Source organism: Heterocephalus glaber, unplaced genomic scaffold, assembly GCF_053883595.1.
Source record: "Heterocephalus glaber isolate CG9 unplaced genomic scaffold, H.glaber_assembly_v1.0 deba00001572, whole genome shotgun sequence".
Classification (NCBI taxonomy): Eukaryota; Metazoa; Chordata; class Mammalia; order Rodentia; family Bathyergidae; genus Heterocephalus; species Heterocephalus glaber.
In genome coordinates, this window is record NW_028258357.1 from 4,519,129 (window position 1) to 4,537,722 (window position 18,594).

At 34.0% G+C, this 18,594-nt stretch overlaps 1 protein-coding gene across 4 annotated transcripts in view; it reads left to right on the forward strand.

The window, feature by feature from the left end:
- The window catches only part of LOC101723938 (ALX homeobox protein 1), a 247,726-nt gene that overhangs the window by 151,324 nt on the left and 77,808 nt on the right, over positions 1 to 18,594 (forward strand). Inside the window, exons 24-25 of one of the 4 annotated variants that reach the window (XR_015443501.1) lie at positions 1,772 to 1,869; positions 3,356 to 3,563. The exons of the other annotated variants lie outside the window; for them this stretch is intronic. The gene's annotated coding sequence lies outside the window, so the exon portion shown is untranslated. The remainder of the gene's footprint in view (positions 1 to 1,771; positions 1,870 to 3,355; positions 3,564 to 18,594) is intronic. 4 annotated transcript variants of the gene reach the window in all.

An 18,594-nucleotide genomic window follows, 5' to 3' on the forward strand; every position in this document is an offset into this window, starting at 1 on the left:
TCATTGTTGTGAATATACTTGACCATGTGGTTTAGAAGCCTTTGGAACTGGTTCATGGGAGGAGTTGGGAAAGGTTTAGAGATGCCAGCTGGAGAAATCATAGAATGCTACATGCCAAGCTTATTGGGAAGTTCTGGTCTGAGCTCAGAAGATGAGAATGCTGATGAAAATGCAGACAATAAAGACCAGGTTCAGGAGGTTTCAGTTGGTAGTAAAGACTCTATTGTCAGTTGACTCTAGATAACATGGGTTATGCTCTGGTAGAAAATTTGTTTACATTTTGCTTGTATTCTGAGACTTTGTGGGAGACTGAGATTAAGGGCAGGAGACTAATCTGGTGTAGGATATTTAAACACAGCCCACTGTTCATTCAGGCCAGGTCACAGGGGGTACTGCTGGGGACTTTTATGGCATGCTGCAATGAGAATCAAAAGCAAATGGTACAGCCAAGTGATTTTAAAAGTTTTTAGTTACACCAGAAAGGAATCATGTGTAAAGTTGGGCCCAGTAAAGTTTTGACTGAAGAGAACTTGGTTACTGAAAAGATTAGTATTAAAAGGAAGCCAAGTACTTTACATCAGGACAATTGAAGAAGATGCCTTGAGAACATCTGAGAAATCAGCAAGATCCCACCTTTCCCATGCTAAGGATCCAAAAATGAAAGACTGCTTTGAGAAGAGATCCCCAGAGCACCCTGATTGAGAGGAGACAGATAGGGAATTGGTTTTCTGGTATTCATTTCACAGTGCTTAGTCATCCATGCACTCAGAGGCCACTGCAACCATGATCCAAGGAGACCCAGCAACTGCTGAAGCTGGCAGGAGACTTTGGCATCATCAACATGATGCTGGTTTTATAAGCACACTAAATGGAAGAACTGTGGATCGGGGAGGCTTCTACCTAAATTCAGGAGAAGATGTTGGAGGTCAGGTAAAGAGATCCTGAGAGAACAGTGGATGAAACTGAGAGTTGAGAGTCCAGGAAGCTGAAGAAGACAAGAACATGGAAAGGCTTCCGAGAAATGCCACAGGCCGTAAGCAGAGATATAATCCAAGTGAGAAGGCATGAGAGCTACAAGTGGCAGTGCCATAGGGTAAGGACTACTCAAGCCAGTAGAGTTCACATTTGGCCATAATTTGCCTCAGGTGCTGGTCACTTAGCTATGGGATTTAATGTTTGACCTGTGGGATTTCAGTTTTGCTTTGGTCTCATTCCCCTGTTTCTTCCTTTTGGAATGGGAATAATTGCTGTGGTCATTGTATCTGTGCAGTGTTAATCTTTTTTCTTCTTTTTTTTTTAGTTTTACAGGAGCTCACAGCTACAAGTTTGCTTTCCTTCTCAGAGGAGAGTTTTGTTTAGATTTTTCAGAAATTCTGGAACTGTTAAGACTTTGGAACTCTTACAGATGGACTAAATGAATTTTACATAAAGAGATGGCCATGAGTCTTTTAGGAATGGGATATTGTGGTTTATATCAAGAATGTCCTTAGGCAGGGGATTTATCTCAGTGGTGCCCGCCTCAGCCTCACAAGTGCAAGGTCCTGAGTTTGATCCCCAGTCCAAAAAACACAAAACAAATGAATGAACCAGAAAACAATGTCCTTCAAAGACCTCATGCACTCATTTGGAAGAGGATTAGATGGGGGATTATAACTGACTTGCTGTTAGGAGGTAGAGCCTGTTCAGGAGAGGTGGGTCACTAGAGGCATAAGCTGAAAGAGTATAATTGTCTGCAGCTCCACCTTTCTCTCTCTGTTTTCTCTCTGCCAAGATGTGAGCACCTTTGCTCTGCTGTGCCCCTCTGCCATGCTGCTACTGCTTTGGAGTCTGCCACCTATGGACTGAACTCTCTAAAAACTGTGATCTCAAGTAAGCATCAAGAGATCTAGCATCTAGAGATTCTGGGTTTTGGGTATTTTGTCCCAGCAGTGAGGAAAATGACTAAGACATATCCATAACTATGATAAAGTTTGATTTATAAATTAGACACAGTAAGAGGTCAACAACAGTAACTTACCATAGATCTTAACAACCTAAACATATTTTTTCCTGTCCTTATGCATTTGAAAACTTTCACCTTTTCACTTTAAAGAATAATTTCACTTTCTCTTTGGCCTGTCAAAATTATCTACATCACTACTTTTGTCTTAAAGGTCAATTTTAAGTAAAATAGGGGTTATTGGAGCACAAGCACTGTGATACACCAGCACTAAATCCAATAACCAGATAGATGCAAAGTAATTAGGAATATGTGCCATATACTGCATAGATATGATGGACAAATGGACATTCTTAGCTTAGGTGGATTAAAGTAGTTCAGTGATTCTGGCACCTGCCTCGCAAGCCCAAGGTCCTGAGTATGATCCCCAGTACCCCCCCAAAAATAATAAAAGTAGAACAGTGAGAAACTTCATCATGCTGCTCAGAATGGCAGGTTATAATGTATGAATAGTTTATTTCTGGAATTTTCCCTTAATGTTTTCAGACCACATTTGACCACAGATAACTGAAAGATAACCCAAGATAAGGGCAGAGTGGGCTACTGTAATGGTTTAGCAAAGATTCTTTAAGGTGTTACCAGCCCGGGAAAAAAGAAAGAATGTATGTTCAGATATTTGGGAGAAGCAACTGAAAAGCTTTCTCAGTTGAGACAGTTCAAACTTACACCTCTAAAATTTCAAATAATACAGGTCTAAAGAATATAAACTGACTAAAAAATTACAAAACTAAACATTTCAGGAAACAAGCCATAAGAATGAACATCAACATAAAACCTGCAAGATCAGTTCATTGAATCCAAAAGGTAGAAGGTTTATCAGATAAAGAACATAAAATAAGTATTTTTGTTTGATTGGATGAAAATGTGTTTAAAATATAATGAAGCCATAAAAATATAATAAAATTATAAAATTCTTAAAAGTTGAGTGATTCTGGAAACAAAGACTATGATGGATAAATTAAAGAAAAATAGATTAACAAAAAAATGAACTTGGTCTGTTGACACTGCATTATCTATATAAATGTAATTTCAAAAGAAACATACTGTTTTTCATTGTTACTTAATGTTATACCCTTGATTTTTCTCATTACTCACATGACCTAAAATATTGGCATTTTCCTATGGACTTAAGTTTTTTCTTAAGCTTGGAAAGTGTAGGAGTCAGTGCTCACCAGAGAAATAGATTTACTATAAGACATATAAATATATAAAATTGTACAAGGCAAGTTTACAATGCCTGCCTGTAGAGTCAGGTGTGAAGAGTGGAAAAGGGCTGTCTGGGTGCTGGAGATCTGAAGGATCCAGTCAGGGTGGAAGGCATGGAGCTCACAGTAGTGTCCTGTGATTCTACACCAGGAGGTCACAGGATCTGCGATGGAAGGCTGAAGGCTCTGTGCAGGAAGTGATGAGCCTGCGCTTGAAGCCATGAGACAATATACAAGGTGAAGATGAAAGTGAAGACTGGAGCTCCTCTGGAGAAACAGAAGCGAGCCTTCCTTTTTTGTTTCCCTTTTGTTCAATTCAGGCTACACGCCTACTGGTTGCTGCCACTCATATCTCTAGGGTGAGTCTTCTATCTTCAGTAAATCGCTTCGCCAGTATGCTGACCCAAGTAGTTAAGTGTTACTCAAACTGACACAATCTGGAGAGCACCCAACTATGGTCTCAGATAATCCCAAACTTATCAGTAGTCAACATTTGTAGCATAATGGGAGGATCATTAGTCTAAGATTCAGGAGAAAGCTCCTAACTTGCCACTAACTTCCTTATACATCTTGAGTAAATCATGTCCTTTTTGGAATCTCATTCTTCTCCTATGAAAAAGGAAATGACTAAGTTTTATGTTACCTATGAAAAATAAATTTTAATTTGTTAGCTTATCTGTAACTATAACTATAGCTAATACATAAAGTCAAATTCTCTACCATCAGGTCATGGTTTAACCACTGTGATGAGGAAATCTAGTAAATACCTGTATCTAACAAACTTTTCTCTAAGATCAATATTTAATTATTTCAAGTAGCTGTCATAGGAGAAAAGAGCATGGGATGCTACTTGTTGAGCAACCAGAATACTGTCTAAGGATTTTATATATATCATTGTGTTTTTACAAAATCGCTGAGAGAAAACCTACCTGTTTCTGACTCCAAAACCAACAGCGTTCGAATTTTACTAAGAAGCTGTATTTTCCCATGAAATTCTCTTAAATGCTGTATTTCTGAATATGGAAATGAATGACATTTTATAATGTTCTTAATATACCAAATGTAATAAATAATACAGAACTTCTTTTTCTCATGTGGATAACTTTTGGAAAATAATGGATAATTTTGAAATACAATTTTCATATTTGGTCTCATAGGAATTTTAAATTTCCACTAAACCTATTCAGATGTTAAATTATGGGAATGACAAAGCACGATAAGCATTCTAGCCATAGGAAATATGTATGAATTGGTTAAAAACCACAATATTCCATAACTTTTTTTCAAATAGTAAGTACTTTCTGAAGAACAGTTTTTTCACACATTTTGAAGTATAAGTAAATATGTGACTGTTTACAGCATATTTCTTGTCAATGCTTACTAAGAGATAAAATAAATTTCAGCTCATGTGTTTCTCTGTTGCAAAATTATTTTAAAAACGACATGCTTTTGACCTAAAGATAGTAGTTAGTCTCCTCCTTTCTCTTTCTCATTTTACACTTAAATGTGTTTTTGTTTTAGTGTTTTGTTTGATTTTCAAATTAGGAAAACCATTTTATAAGAGAAAGTTTTTTTTAAATTGAATGCTCAAGATCACAAATTATCTCTATATGCAGCTTTACTATGCGCTGGATTATAATAGAAGGAATAAGTAGGTGATTTATTTTATATTCAAAGTTGTTATCATACTGGTAGCATTGAGAAGCAGTTCTCCATGGGCATCAAATTTTGAACCACTTGGAGGTGTGATACTAACTGTCTTATAGCTCCAGACTATCTTTCCAAAAATACTTCCATCCCAAGTAACCTTAGAGATATAGTGTCTCCTCAGAAGCAAAGGGCAAATTTGCTTGTTACCCAGTATAATAAAGTTGTTTTCCTCTAGTGCAAAGAGCAATTTTGTTTAAAGCCAATTATAAAAGATTTGAACCCCCTAAATTCTTAAGCTTGGGATTTCTCAGCTGTGATACAAAAACAACAAATGTATGGTTGCCACCAATCTTTCACTTTGCCTTTGATGAAATTGAAGGACAAAGTGGACTGACACAGATTTACTAATGCTCATGTTTCTGGCTATGCTGTGAATAAAGCCCTTTGCCCAATCACTTTATTTTCTCCTTGCATTCATGAAAGTGCATCAGTTTATCTTCTACTTGAAAGTAAGATAAATTTCAGACACTTGGAGTTTTTAATACTGAGAAACCTTTACTTTTGCAACACATATGTCAATAATAAATGCATGTAGCTGTCTAATGAATCATCCTTACTTTGTGGGCCCTTTATCTTTGTTGTTGTTGGATATTTATTCATTTACTTATTTTATGGGCTATTTTTTACGCTTGTGTAGACATGTTTCCATCTTTTTGATTGACTCATTTTGCAAACTGCTATTAGTAACATGGGTGCAAAATTACCATAATTATTGCTTAATGACTATATGTTAAAAATACTACTATAGAATATTTTAGAACTATAATAATATTTCAAATTTATCCAGTGAGGGGTATGATTTTAAGTTAAGTATTATGTAAATTAGCAAAAAACCTCATCCCTGGAAACATGCCATTTTCTATAGCAGAGAGAAAGTCTTGGAATTGCACAAACCTTTGCTCAAAAATCAAAATCATATTTTTCATTGTGTATATCCTCAGTAACAAGAATTAAATAATAGTCTGTTATTATAATACTAAATAGTCTAATATTTGCAATACTAAAATGATTTAATATTTTTCTTTCATAGAATAGCAAAGCGTGTATTACTACTCTTTTACAGTTGATAGAACTAAGAATTAAAATGAGAAGTCAATTTTTCTATTTCTTTGTCCAGTTCTTTACCTACCACATGTGTTAAATTTGGAGCATCCAAAAGAGATGGACAACATTTTAATGATATATTTTTTCAATATGGTGAAATACATTAGAAATGTATCCCAGTTTTCATTTTTCCACATGGAGAGAGAATATTTCAGTTGTATACTACCTCTTGATGTTATCAAAGATACTCATAGTAAATACTTAAAAGGAAAGGTAAAAAAGGAGAAACTAAAACTACTGAAATACTTCTTGCAAAGAAAGGTTGTAAGTGTTTTAAAATACAACAGAGAAAATTTGAAAAGAAAAAACTGAAATAGTTGGAAGGCTGAAAAAAACATACAACACTTCCACTTTGAAAATATAAAGAAAACTACCTGAAACATACATTCAGAATATAATTTATAAAAGAATCTTAACATATGGATTTATTTTAATAACTTCAGTATGATATCACATCTATATACCTAGGACAATTGCAACTATACCATTTCTATAAAAATGCATCTGATTTATGAGAAAATAGGCACCATGATTAACAAGGAACAGAAAAAATAAATATTAGAAAAATATACATATTTACATATATGTATATTATACATATAATTTAAATATTAAAACAATTAGAGGCAGATTATAAAACATGTAAGAAAACTGTCAATTAGGAATAAAAACTGTCTTAGAAATATCTGCAGATGATGGAAGATTTGAGAAAAGACTGAATATAAGATTTAGAGATATAAAACAAAATAATTTAAATTAAAATCTAATTATAAGTCAGATATGGTTGTTCACACAAGTAATCCTAGTTACTTGGGAGGAGCATGACTGAGGCCAGACTGAGCAATGTAATGAGAATCTGGCTTTGAAAAAAAACTCAATATATGGGTATAATGGCAGTTAGGACAGAGCTGAAGATTTAATGAATTTGGAAAAATGTAGGAAAAAAACACTGAACATAATGCAAAAAAACCCAAAAAGATGAAACATGAGAGAAATTTCAGATAAAATAAATTATGTCTAAGTGAAGTTCTCTACGGAGAATCAAGATAGAATGAAGCAAAGGTGATACCTAATGAGATAATAACTTTAACTTTCTTGAACTGGATGAAAGATACCAATCTATAGATACAAGACATTGAGTGAATCATAAGAAAGACAAATTTTAAAGCAATTCCAGCTAATATGACATAGCTAATATGTCAACAGTACTTCAAGTATTTTTAAAGCCCTTTACAGGTAGTTTCATCATAGTAAAACTGCATTTAACAGAAAAAGAAAAAAAAGAAGAGACAGATGACCTTCAAATAATTTGCAGTTAGAATGAGCACTGATACCTTAAGAGCACCAAAGAGTGGAAGATTGTTAATAATCTGAAACTGATATGAATAATAGAAGGTTACAGCCAGACTAGCACTCTATATCAAGAAATATCTTTTCATGATAAGAACCAAGTATAAACATAAATTGCTTCTGGATAATGATTATGAAAGAAAATTTTAAATGGATTTTTAAGCAAAAGATGTCCCAGATGAAAGATCCAGAATATCAGAAGATAAAAAGTTTATATAGAGGAAAATATGTTAGTAAAATCCAACAAATTAATAATGTGAATAATAATTGCAGTGTCTTGTAAAATCATACATAAGTAAAATTTGGAGAAATATTGATATTTAAGTCAGAATGGAGCTAAATTGATTTAAAATATTCTATGATTCTCCTGTAAAAGAAAAGAAATAGTTGTAGATTCTGTGAATTTATATTCTGATTTCTATGGTTAAAATGTAAATGAAGCCTTCTGTCCCACTGCTCCCGGCCCAGAGGAGGGTGTTGTTGGGCCACAATCCCTACCACTGCTCCCAGCCCCTGTCCTACCTCTTCCAGCTCAGAGGAGGTGATCGACGCAGGCCCCAACAGCATCCCCCAACTCGCCCCCCAGTTGAAATGAGAAAACACATTAATAAGTCTCAAAACCAGACTTCCAGATCACCTACAGCAACCTCAAAGGGAAATGAGATGGAACACTCTGATACTCAACCAACTGGACCCACTGAACTGGCAACAAAAGAGGATCTGGAAAAAATGAAATCAGAAATAATTTCTCAGATAACAGGAGAAATTGTACTCCTGGTGCAAGACATGACTAACAAATTTAGAGAGGAGATGAGGATCATGATGGAATTCCAACATAGAAAACAAATGGAATCCATAAAACAGATGCAAATAGATTTCCAGGACATGAAAAACTCCATTGAAAGTCTATACAGCAGAATGAGCCAATGTGAGGACAGAATTTCGGATATAGAAGATAAGATTGCAATTAATGACCAGGAAAAGAAAAATTGCTTCAAAATTATAAGGGAACATGAGAAATCAATCCAGCAGCTGCTAGATCATGCAAAGAAGAATAACATAAGACTGACTGGAGTCAATGAAGAAACAGAGAGTGTAGATGACATAAAAAATCTCTTCACAGAAATAATGGCAGAAAACTTCCCAAGCAGGGGAAAAGAACTTGACATACAGATAAGTGAGGCATATAGGACTCCAAATAGCCTTGATCAAAAACAATCTACACATAGGCATATAATTGTTAAGATTCCAGAAACTCAACAGAAGAACAAAGTTCTACAAGCAGTCAGAGAAAAGAAACAAATCACATACAAAGGAAAGCCCATCAGAGTCACAGCAGACTGCTCAACACAAACCATCAAGGCAAGGAGAGCTTGGAGTGAAATATTCCAAGCCCTAAAAGAAAACAGTTTCCAACCCAGACTGATTTACCCTGCAAAACTATCTTTCAAAATTAATGGGGAAATAATAAACTTTCATGACAAAGAGCACCTTAGGAACTTCATGAATACCAAACCAGCACTCCAAAGAATTTTACACAATATCCTAAGAACAGACATTGAGGATCACAACCCCAGGAAGCAAAGCAGAATGAACCCATCTGTCATGACAAGAAATTAAATGTCAAGGGGGAGAACCCAACAAACAGAAAAAGTCATGGCAATGACAAGTCAATACGTTTCAGTTGTAACCATTAATGTTAATGGTCTCAATTCACCAATCAAAAGAAATACACTGGCAGAATGGATCAAGAAGCAAAATCCAACAATATGCTGCATACAAGAAACACATTTAATTCAAAATGAAACTCATAGACTGAAAGTTAAAGGCTGGAAAACAATACTCCATGCAACGGGAACCCTCAAAAAAGCAGGAGTAGCTATCCTCTTTGCAGATCAAGTAGATTTCAAATCAACACTGATTAAGAGAGATGAAGAAGGACACTACATCCTTGTAAAGGGAACAATCCAAGAGGAATAGATGACAATCATAAATATCTATCCACCAAACACCAGGGCACCCAACTATATAAAACAAATACTAACAGACATGAAAAGTCATACATGCACTAATACAATTGTAGTGGGGGACCTCAACACCCCACTGTCACAAATAGATAGATCAACTAGACAAAAAATAAGCAAAGAAATACCAGAACTCAATTGAACTCTTGAACAAATGAATTTAACAGATGTTTACAGAGTCTTCCACCCCACAAGATCAGATTACACATTCTTCTCAGCTGCACATGGGTCATTCTCCAAAATAAACCACATACTCACACATAGAACATGTTTAAGTGCAAAGGAATTGAAGTTATCCCCTGTATATTATCAGACCATACTACAATGAAATTGGAGATCCATAGCAAAAGAAACTCAAAAAATTTCATTAACACATGGGAAATGAACAACTCACTTCTGAATAACCAATGGATCACAGAGGAAATAAAAGAGGAAATCAGACAGTTCCTTCAATTAAATGACAATGACAATACAACATATCAGAATCTATGGAAAATGATGAAAGGAGTCTTACAAGGGAAATTCATAGCAGTGAATATGCATATTAGGAAAACAGAAGGAGCCCAATTAAATAACCTGATGCTGAACCTCAAGCTTCTAGAAAAAGAAGAACAGGACAACCCCAAAGCTCATACAAGGGAGGAAATTATAAAGATCAGAGGAGAAATCAATGCAATGGAGACTAAGAGAACCATACAAAAAAATCAATGAAGCCAAGAGTTGATTCTTCGAAAGAATCAACAAAATTGACAAACCCTTAGCCAACCTTATCAGAAAAGGGAAAGAAAAGACCCAAATCCAGGCAATTAGGAGTGAAAAGGGTGAAATTACAACAGACCCAGCAGAAATCTGGAGAATCATCAATACCTACTTCCAGAACCTATATGCCAATAAGATGGAAAACACAGAAGAAATGGACAGATTCCTAGATACATATGATTTACCAAAGTTGAATGAAGAAGACCTAAACATTCTAAACAACTAATATCAACCAATGAAATTGAAAATGTAATTAAAAACTTACCAACTAAGAAAAGCCCAGGCCTTGATGGCTTGACTGCTGAATTCTACAAGACATTTAGAGAGAAACTGCTGCCACTACTATTTAAACTCTTCAATGAAATTGAAAGGGAAGCAATAGCCCCCAGTTCATTCCTGGAAGCAAGCAACACCTTGATCAGCAGAGCAGAGAAAGACCCAACGGAAAAGGAGAACTATAGGCCAATCTCACTAATGAACATAGAGGCAAAAATCCTTAATAAGATACTGGCAAATAGAATGCAGAAGATCATCAAGAAGATCATACACGCTGATCAAGTGGGATTCATCCCAGGGATGCAGGGATGGTTCAACATATGCAAATCAATCAATGTAATACACTATATCAATAGAGCCAAGGACAAAAACCATATGATTATCTCCATAGACACAGAAAAAGCATTTGACAAAATCCAACATGCATTTATGATGAAAACCCGACAAAAAATTGGAATAGATGGTCTCTACCTCAAACTGATAAAAGCCATCTATGAAAAACCAAGACTCAATATCATACTAAATGGTCAATAACTGAAATCCTTCACACTAAAATCAGGAACAAGACAAGGATGTCCACTATCACCACTCTTGTTCAATATAGTTCTGGAAACATTAGCCTTGGCAATTCCACAAGAGAAAGAAATAAAAGGAATAAAGACAGGAAATGAAGAAGTCAAATTGTCATTATTTGCAGATGACATGATACTCTGTATAGAAGACCCCAAGTACTCCACCAAAAGTCTTCTAGACTTAATAACCAAATTCAGTCAAGTAGCTGGTTACAAGGTCAACACACAAAAATCAATAGCTTTCCTCATCACAAATGACAGACTCTCTGAGAGAAAAATAGGGCAAATAATTCCTTTCACAATAGCATCCAAAAAACAGAAATACCTAGGAATCAACCTAATGAAAGAAATCAAAGACCTCTTCTCTGAAAACTATAGCACTCTGAAAAGAGAGATTGAAGATGATATCAGAAAATGGACAGACATCCCCTGCTCCTGGGTAGGAAGGATTAATATAGTGAAAATGGCCATACTTCCAAAACTGCTATATAGATTCAATGCAATTCCAATTGAGATCCCAGGAGCATACTTCACAGACCTTGAGAAAACAATCCAAAAATTCATTTGGAACAAGAAGAGACCCAGAATAGCAAAATCAATTATAGGTAGTAGAGACATGGCAGGGGATTTCACAATCCCCAACCTGCAACTATACAACAAAGCTACTGTGATAAAAACAGCATGGTACTGGCAAAGAAACAGACCTGAGGACCAGTGGAACCGAATAGAAGATGCGAAAACAATGCCAGACGCGCTCCGCCATCTCATCTTTGATAAAGGAGCCAAACACCTTCACTGGAGGAAAGATAGCCTCTTTGATAAATAGTGCTGGAAAAATTGGGTTTAAACTTGCCAAAGATTAAAACTAGACCTATATCTCTCCATGCATTAACTAAAATCAAAATGGATTAAAATCTAAATATTAAAATAGAAACTCCTAACCAGTTGGAACAGATGTTAGGTAGAACTCTTGAAGACATCGGTGTAGGAAAAGATTTTATGAACAAAACCTCAGTTGCCCATGAACTAGCACAAACAATCAACAAGTGGTATCTCTTCTTATTAAAAATCTTCTGCACAGCAAGAGAAACCACCAACAGTGTGAAGAGACAACCCACAATGTGGGAAAAAATCTTCACCTGCTCTTCCTCAGACAAAGGTCTACTATCTCGAATCTATAAAGAACTTAAAAAGATCAGACCTCCCAAATTTAAAGACCCAATCCAAAAATGGGCATTTGAAATGAACAGACATTTCTCAGACAAACAAGTAGAAATAGCAAATAAATACATGAAAAAATGTTCAACATCACTAGTCATTGGAGAGATGCAAAGGAAAACAATGCTGTGATTCCACCTCACTCCAGAAAGAATGGCTGCTATCATGAAATCAACCAATAACAAATGCTGGCAAGGCTATGGGGAAAGAGGAACCCTGCTCCACTGCTAGTGGGAGTGTAGACTGGTGCAACCACTGTGGAAATCAGTATGGAGATACCTCAAAGAACTAGGACTGAAAGTCCCATTTGATCCCGCTATTCCAGTGCTGGGGATCTTCCCCAAAGAATTAAATGAATCATACCACAGTGACATATGTGCACCCATGTTCATAGCAGCACAGTTTGTGATAGCTAAAACTTGGAAACAGCCCAAATGCCCATCAACTGGAGACTGGATAATGAAAATGTGGGGTTTTTAAAAATAAAATGGAGCCATAAAAAATGAGAAATTAGAGACATTTAGAGCTAAGTGGATGCACATTGAGGAGATACTCTTAAGTGAAATAAATAGGACACACATGTATAAATACCGAATAGTTTCTCTGGTGTGAGAAACTGAAAGTGTAAATAAGGACTAAAATGTATAATAGGTCATGTGAAATAGGAAGAAAAGGGGCCAAGGGGAAGGAAGTGGGAGGGCTAGGGGAAAGGATAGAAGGGAATGGAATTAATATGAGAAAATGGAAAAATAGGAACAAAATCTTTGTAAATAGGGAGGAATGGAGGGGTTGAAAGGAGGGCTGGGCAAAGGTGAAAAATAAGAACCAAGAGAGACTATGTAAAGGTGCAAATTTCCAATGATGAATGTCATTATATTGTATATCTTAAATGTACCAATGATTAGATTGAATAATTGATAATGAAAAATAGGAAGAAAAGGTCCAAAGCGGTAGGGGAAAGGAAAGAAGGGAAAGGAAAACTGATGAGAAATGGAAAAAATGGAAATAAAGTCTTTGTAAATAGGGAAGGGTGGAGGTGGTGAAGGGAGAGCTAGGAATGGGGAAAAAATAAGAACCAAGATGCATTATGTAAAGATACAATTCCCTATGAGAAATGTAATTGTGTTGTATACCTAAAATGTACCAATAAAAGAATTTAACAACAAAAAAAAGTAAATGAATAGGTGCAAGCAATATAACTTTTATACTAGAAGAAAGAATACAGTAGAAAAATATTCAATACAATGTGTGGCAAAAAAAGAACATACAAGGGGTAACTGAAATATATGGTGGATGTTTACATTTAAAAAACACTACAGTAAAAGACACATTGGCAAAAATGATAGGATAATTATGTTCAAAGTGAGGGAGAGAATATTGAGTATTTTGAAGAAAATTTATGGCAGTATTCAGAGTTAAACATACTAGTTGTGTTAGGATTCCTTAACTGTGACAAAATACCTGAGAAAATCAGCTTAAGGGAGGATTTATTTTAGCTCACAGTTTCAGGAGTTTCGCTCCATGAATACTTGGCCATGTTATTTTTGGGTCTGAGGCAATGCTGTACATTAGAGTGGAAGGATGTAGCAGAGGAAACCCTTTCACCCCATGGTGGCCCGGAGGCAGGAGAAGCAAGGTCTCATTATCTCCAGGAACCTAACTTTCTCCAAGTAGGTGGCATCACTTAAAGATTGTACCACAATGACAATGTGCCCAGGGCTGCAGGTGAAGCCTTAAACACATGATAGGCATTTGGGGGAACATTTCCAATCTATGGGGTTAGTACTTAACTGACATTTTAATGGGTGAAGGACCTAGTTAGTGACTGAAGGATTGTATAGGTTTTTAAAGAGAAAAGCAAATTTAAAAGTAAAAGTTTGAAATAAGAAGTACATAAAAAAAACTGAACAAAAAATGCTCACAAAATATACATTAAGGAGGGAAAAAGAGAACATCATTCCAAAATGATAAATGTTTGATTTACCAGGAAGATATACTTTTAATTTTTATGAAGTAATACACACACCCTCAAAACTAATATGATGAAAGTTAAAGATGTACCATGAAGTAGTATTTTCCACAAATATATTGAGAAATTTCTACTATCGTTTCTTTTAATAATTTGTAGAATAATATTCAAAATAACAGGAAGGATATTGTTGATAAACCAGTTTAATAAAATTTACCTAAAGGACATTTGGCCAATGGTAAATGCATGTTATTCTTAAGCACATAGAAAATATTTATTAAATTTGAAAAAATGCTGGCTTTAGGTCAGATCTCAACATTTTCCTAAGGATTAAAATCTTGCATAGTTCATAAACCAAAAATACTCATTTAACATGAAAAACCCTCATTTGATTAGAAATTAAATGTTTAAAAATCATGAGTAGCAGAAATTGATGATTTTTAGAAGATTAAACAATAACAGAACATTACATATTATAAAAATAATAGTTAATAAAATAGAAAAATATATAGTCCAATGGATCAATATAACCAAAATTATTTTGAAAGTACTAACAAATGCATTCACTCATGGTAATTTTGATCATGAAAATTAAAGAGAAAGCAGAAGCATCCAATAACAGAAATAGAAAATGGTGAATGACAGATAATACAGACTTTCCATCTACAATAAGACAGAAATAATAACTTCATGGCAATGCATTTGAAAATTTGTAAGAAATGAAATAAATTCCTACAAAAATATAACTTATCAAAACTGACATTAACCCTAATCTTAAATCTGATCACATGGGTAAGCAGGCAGAAAGAAAAGAAATGTTGCAACCTATAATAATATTTTCAATTAAGCACCAAATAATATACCAGGCAAAAGATGTGTAATACCTGATAGGCATAGTCATAAAACATTATCAAAAATATTAACAAAAAGCTTTAAGTATACTTACAAATTGGAAGACTAACTTTCAAAAATTTAAAGTCTTCCCAAATTAAGTTACAGTTACAATACAAACTCAAATTTCAATAAATATTTAAGAAGTTGACAAGCAGAATCAAAACTCTGTATGGAAAATCAGAATCCTCATATAGCCAAAGCTGATTCTACAAGATGAATAAAGTATGGCAAGTAAACTTGTCATACAAAACACTGCAACTTCTTCTGTAACTTCTCATCAACAATGGAATGGGCAAACTGTCAAGACATTTATACAATGGAGTGCAGCACAGCAATAGAAAGCTATGCTCTAGATTTATATTCAACAAAACAGATAAATCTTAGTAATGATATTGAACAAATGAAGACAAAATAATACCTAAATAACTGTCCTATTTATGTATAGCTCAAAAGCAAATAAAACTGGATTATATTGCTTAAATATCTACGAGGTAAAAGTTATAAAAGAAATCAATAAAGTCAAGGTTATAAACTTGAGTACAGTGGTTTTAGTAAACAGAAGTAAGAGATTTTCAGTAGAGTTTCTGATGAGGAGGGAGGGTTTTGTGTTTGAAATGATCAGAGGTCTCATGGAATATTTGTGATCTTTTATTTATACAATTATAATTTATATAAATTTAACAATTCTTTATAATATATTCATAAAATTATATGTTTAGGCAATCTTTTATATGTGTGCTTTATCACACAATAAAATTAAAATGATTAAAAAGATCTTCCATAAATCATTATATTCTAAATAGGAGTCTAAAGCTGAAAATGATTTTTGTAAGGAAAACACAATGCCTCTATTGACTTCTTTATCTGCTAGCTCATGTGTAAGGCAGGAGTGCTTTTAGCTGTCTCTGAATGAAAAATGAAATCTATAAAAAGAAAGACCTGATTTATCTATAATAAAGTTCCATGGCATAAGTTTCTCTTTCTAAAAAATCTATCATGAAAATCAAAATGTTATTTTCATCAACTACCCATTTAAAAAATCTCTTAAATATTCAGCAGGCTAGAGGGCTACTAAAATTGTGGAGGAAAACTACTTTCTACTTATTGCTTTTTGTAATTCCAGCAATACTTAATATCTATTCAAAATTTTATATGAAATTATCTCTGTAACAGAATAGCAAGTTCAATTTGACAAATATAAAGTTACGAAAATAAAATAAGTAGACATAATGGAAAATGCATTATGAATATGTAGATATATATGCCATGGATATTTGTCATACTTATGTAAAAGTTAGGATTATAGTGCTATCTAGGAATATTTGAGTACTTTAAGCCTCTGTGATTAATGAATCAATATAGCATCACTTATTGGATTTTTTGAAATAAAACTAGTAAAAGAAATTAAATTAATTATTTGACTCAGCTAAATAAGTACACATAAATGAGTAAATAATAGATGTTCTTTTAAATTTAAAATTAGACAAATCAGGAACCTGAAGCCTAAAACTTTACAAAAACATAGATGGTAATAATATTTATGTGGTCACTATGACCATACTATTCTGAAAACCAACCAATTTGCATCATCATTCTCCAATATTTTATTGGGTACGCCCAGGTTTGGATGACCTACCATATTAACACTCCCTGAGGGAGTCTAGGTTAGATAGAGGTCTATTTTTCAAGGATAATTAAATTGAGAGGGTGAAACAGGAAAGAATCATGTCAATGGAACCTCCTTCATGGTTATTACTAAGAAATTCCTAAACATTTGAAATAACTTAAAATCAATTATGACCGTATGCCCCTCTTATCTCTTAGAAATTGATATTTCATTATAAAAAACTCACTAAGGATTTTAAGGATATGTCATAAAACAAAATAAATTTTAAAAAAGAATTCTGTTACACATTTAGAATTTTGTTAAGGAGCACTTCCTAGACTTACCCCCAGAAAACTGGGCTGTTTCTAGTGGTAAATCCTTGAACATTTCCATTCTTCCAGTGAACCCTTAGAACCTTTAAGTTAGATTGAGTTTGGAGACTCATATACCTAGCCTCACCTCCAGGCTAGGTGCCAGCTTGGCCTGTGCCAGTTGACATAGCCTTAAGGCCAAGGATTATGCAATTATTTTCATTTTCTTGAGAAACAACAGCAATATGGCTATAGCAATTAAATTATCATTATATATTAGGCACCATGTATGTTCATTTTATAGTATATTCATTTTAAGAGGAAAAAGCTGAGGCACAGATAAGGTAAATAATTTATGCAACAACACAGCTTGTAAATGAAATAGCCAACTTATTATGTTCACGTTATTTGCTAAGAAGTTAATAATATGAATGAAGCATAGCCCCTACTTTTTTATACCAAACTAATTCATCTTATAATCAGTTTCTCACATCACAATTCAGAGCTCCTTCTAATTGAAAATAAAATTGTATGCCATATTCAAGGGAAACAATAGAAAACAATTTAAAATTCTCTGACTAGTGGGTTGTTCTGTTGACACTTCAATTACTATTACCTATACTTATAAATGAATAAATAATATGTTACACAGGATCAATATCATTGATTTTTCTTCTTGCCCCTCAATACAGCTAGCTCTGATCCTGTCATTTAAAACTTTGATATTTGTTCACCATGGATTTTTGCATTAATTTTGATTTTAAATATTATAGTAAAATATTATTTATCTTCAGTACTATTTCATCACTCCCTTGCATTTTGTGCCAGATGCAAGTATGTCACTTATGCCACTCACTAATCCCAGCCCTGGTGAAAGCAAACATGGAGACACATTATATGTTCATTCATATGTGACTTGAGTAATATAGGATTATTTTTCTGAGTCATGTGCCTGTAATGGAAGAGACTAAAAGACTGTCTTTTATATAATATTTGGCATTACACTCTAAAAGTAATTTTAAGGGAGATACAGCTTAAATGAATAATACAAATGTCAAAACATACTACCTATCTGGTGCAAGTATGCCTAAGATGAATACAGAATGCTTATTAAACTTGGTTAATAAGCACTATCACATCTTCTTTGTTAAAGGATTATTCCATTATTCCAGAAGGATTTACTTAAATCTAGCAATTCTATAATATCAAAAAATAGTCTTGCAAAATCTCAATCTTTTGAAACTTACAATGTAGTAAGTCACTTTTATTTGTCATTGTTCTTGTGAAGGTCATTCATACACCTTAGGCATTATCCTTCCCTCCAAGGAGACCGATTTTGGAAATTAATTCAAATGTCAGAAACTAGAAACTATCTTTCATTCCTGTACTTTTTTTGGCCTGTCTGCCTAAAATATAGTGAAAAATGTAAAGAGTGATTAATACCACTGTTATCCTTTGACCTTACATATAGCTTTGGCTCTATTCCCAAATTTTCTGTTTCAAAACATTTGTAGCAACAATCCTCTTCTTTATTCATGAAGTCATTTTTTCTTAGTGATCAGATAGATATATATTTAAATATATTTTTAAAGAATAA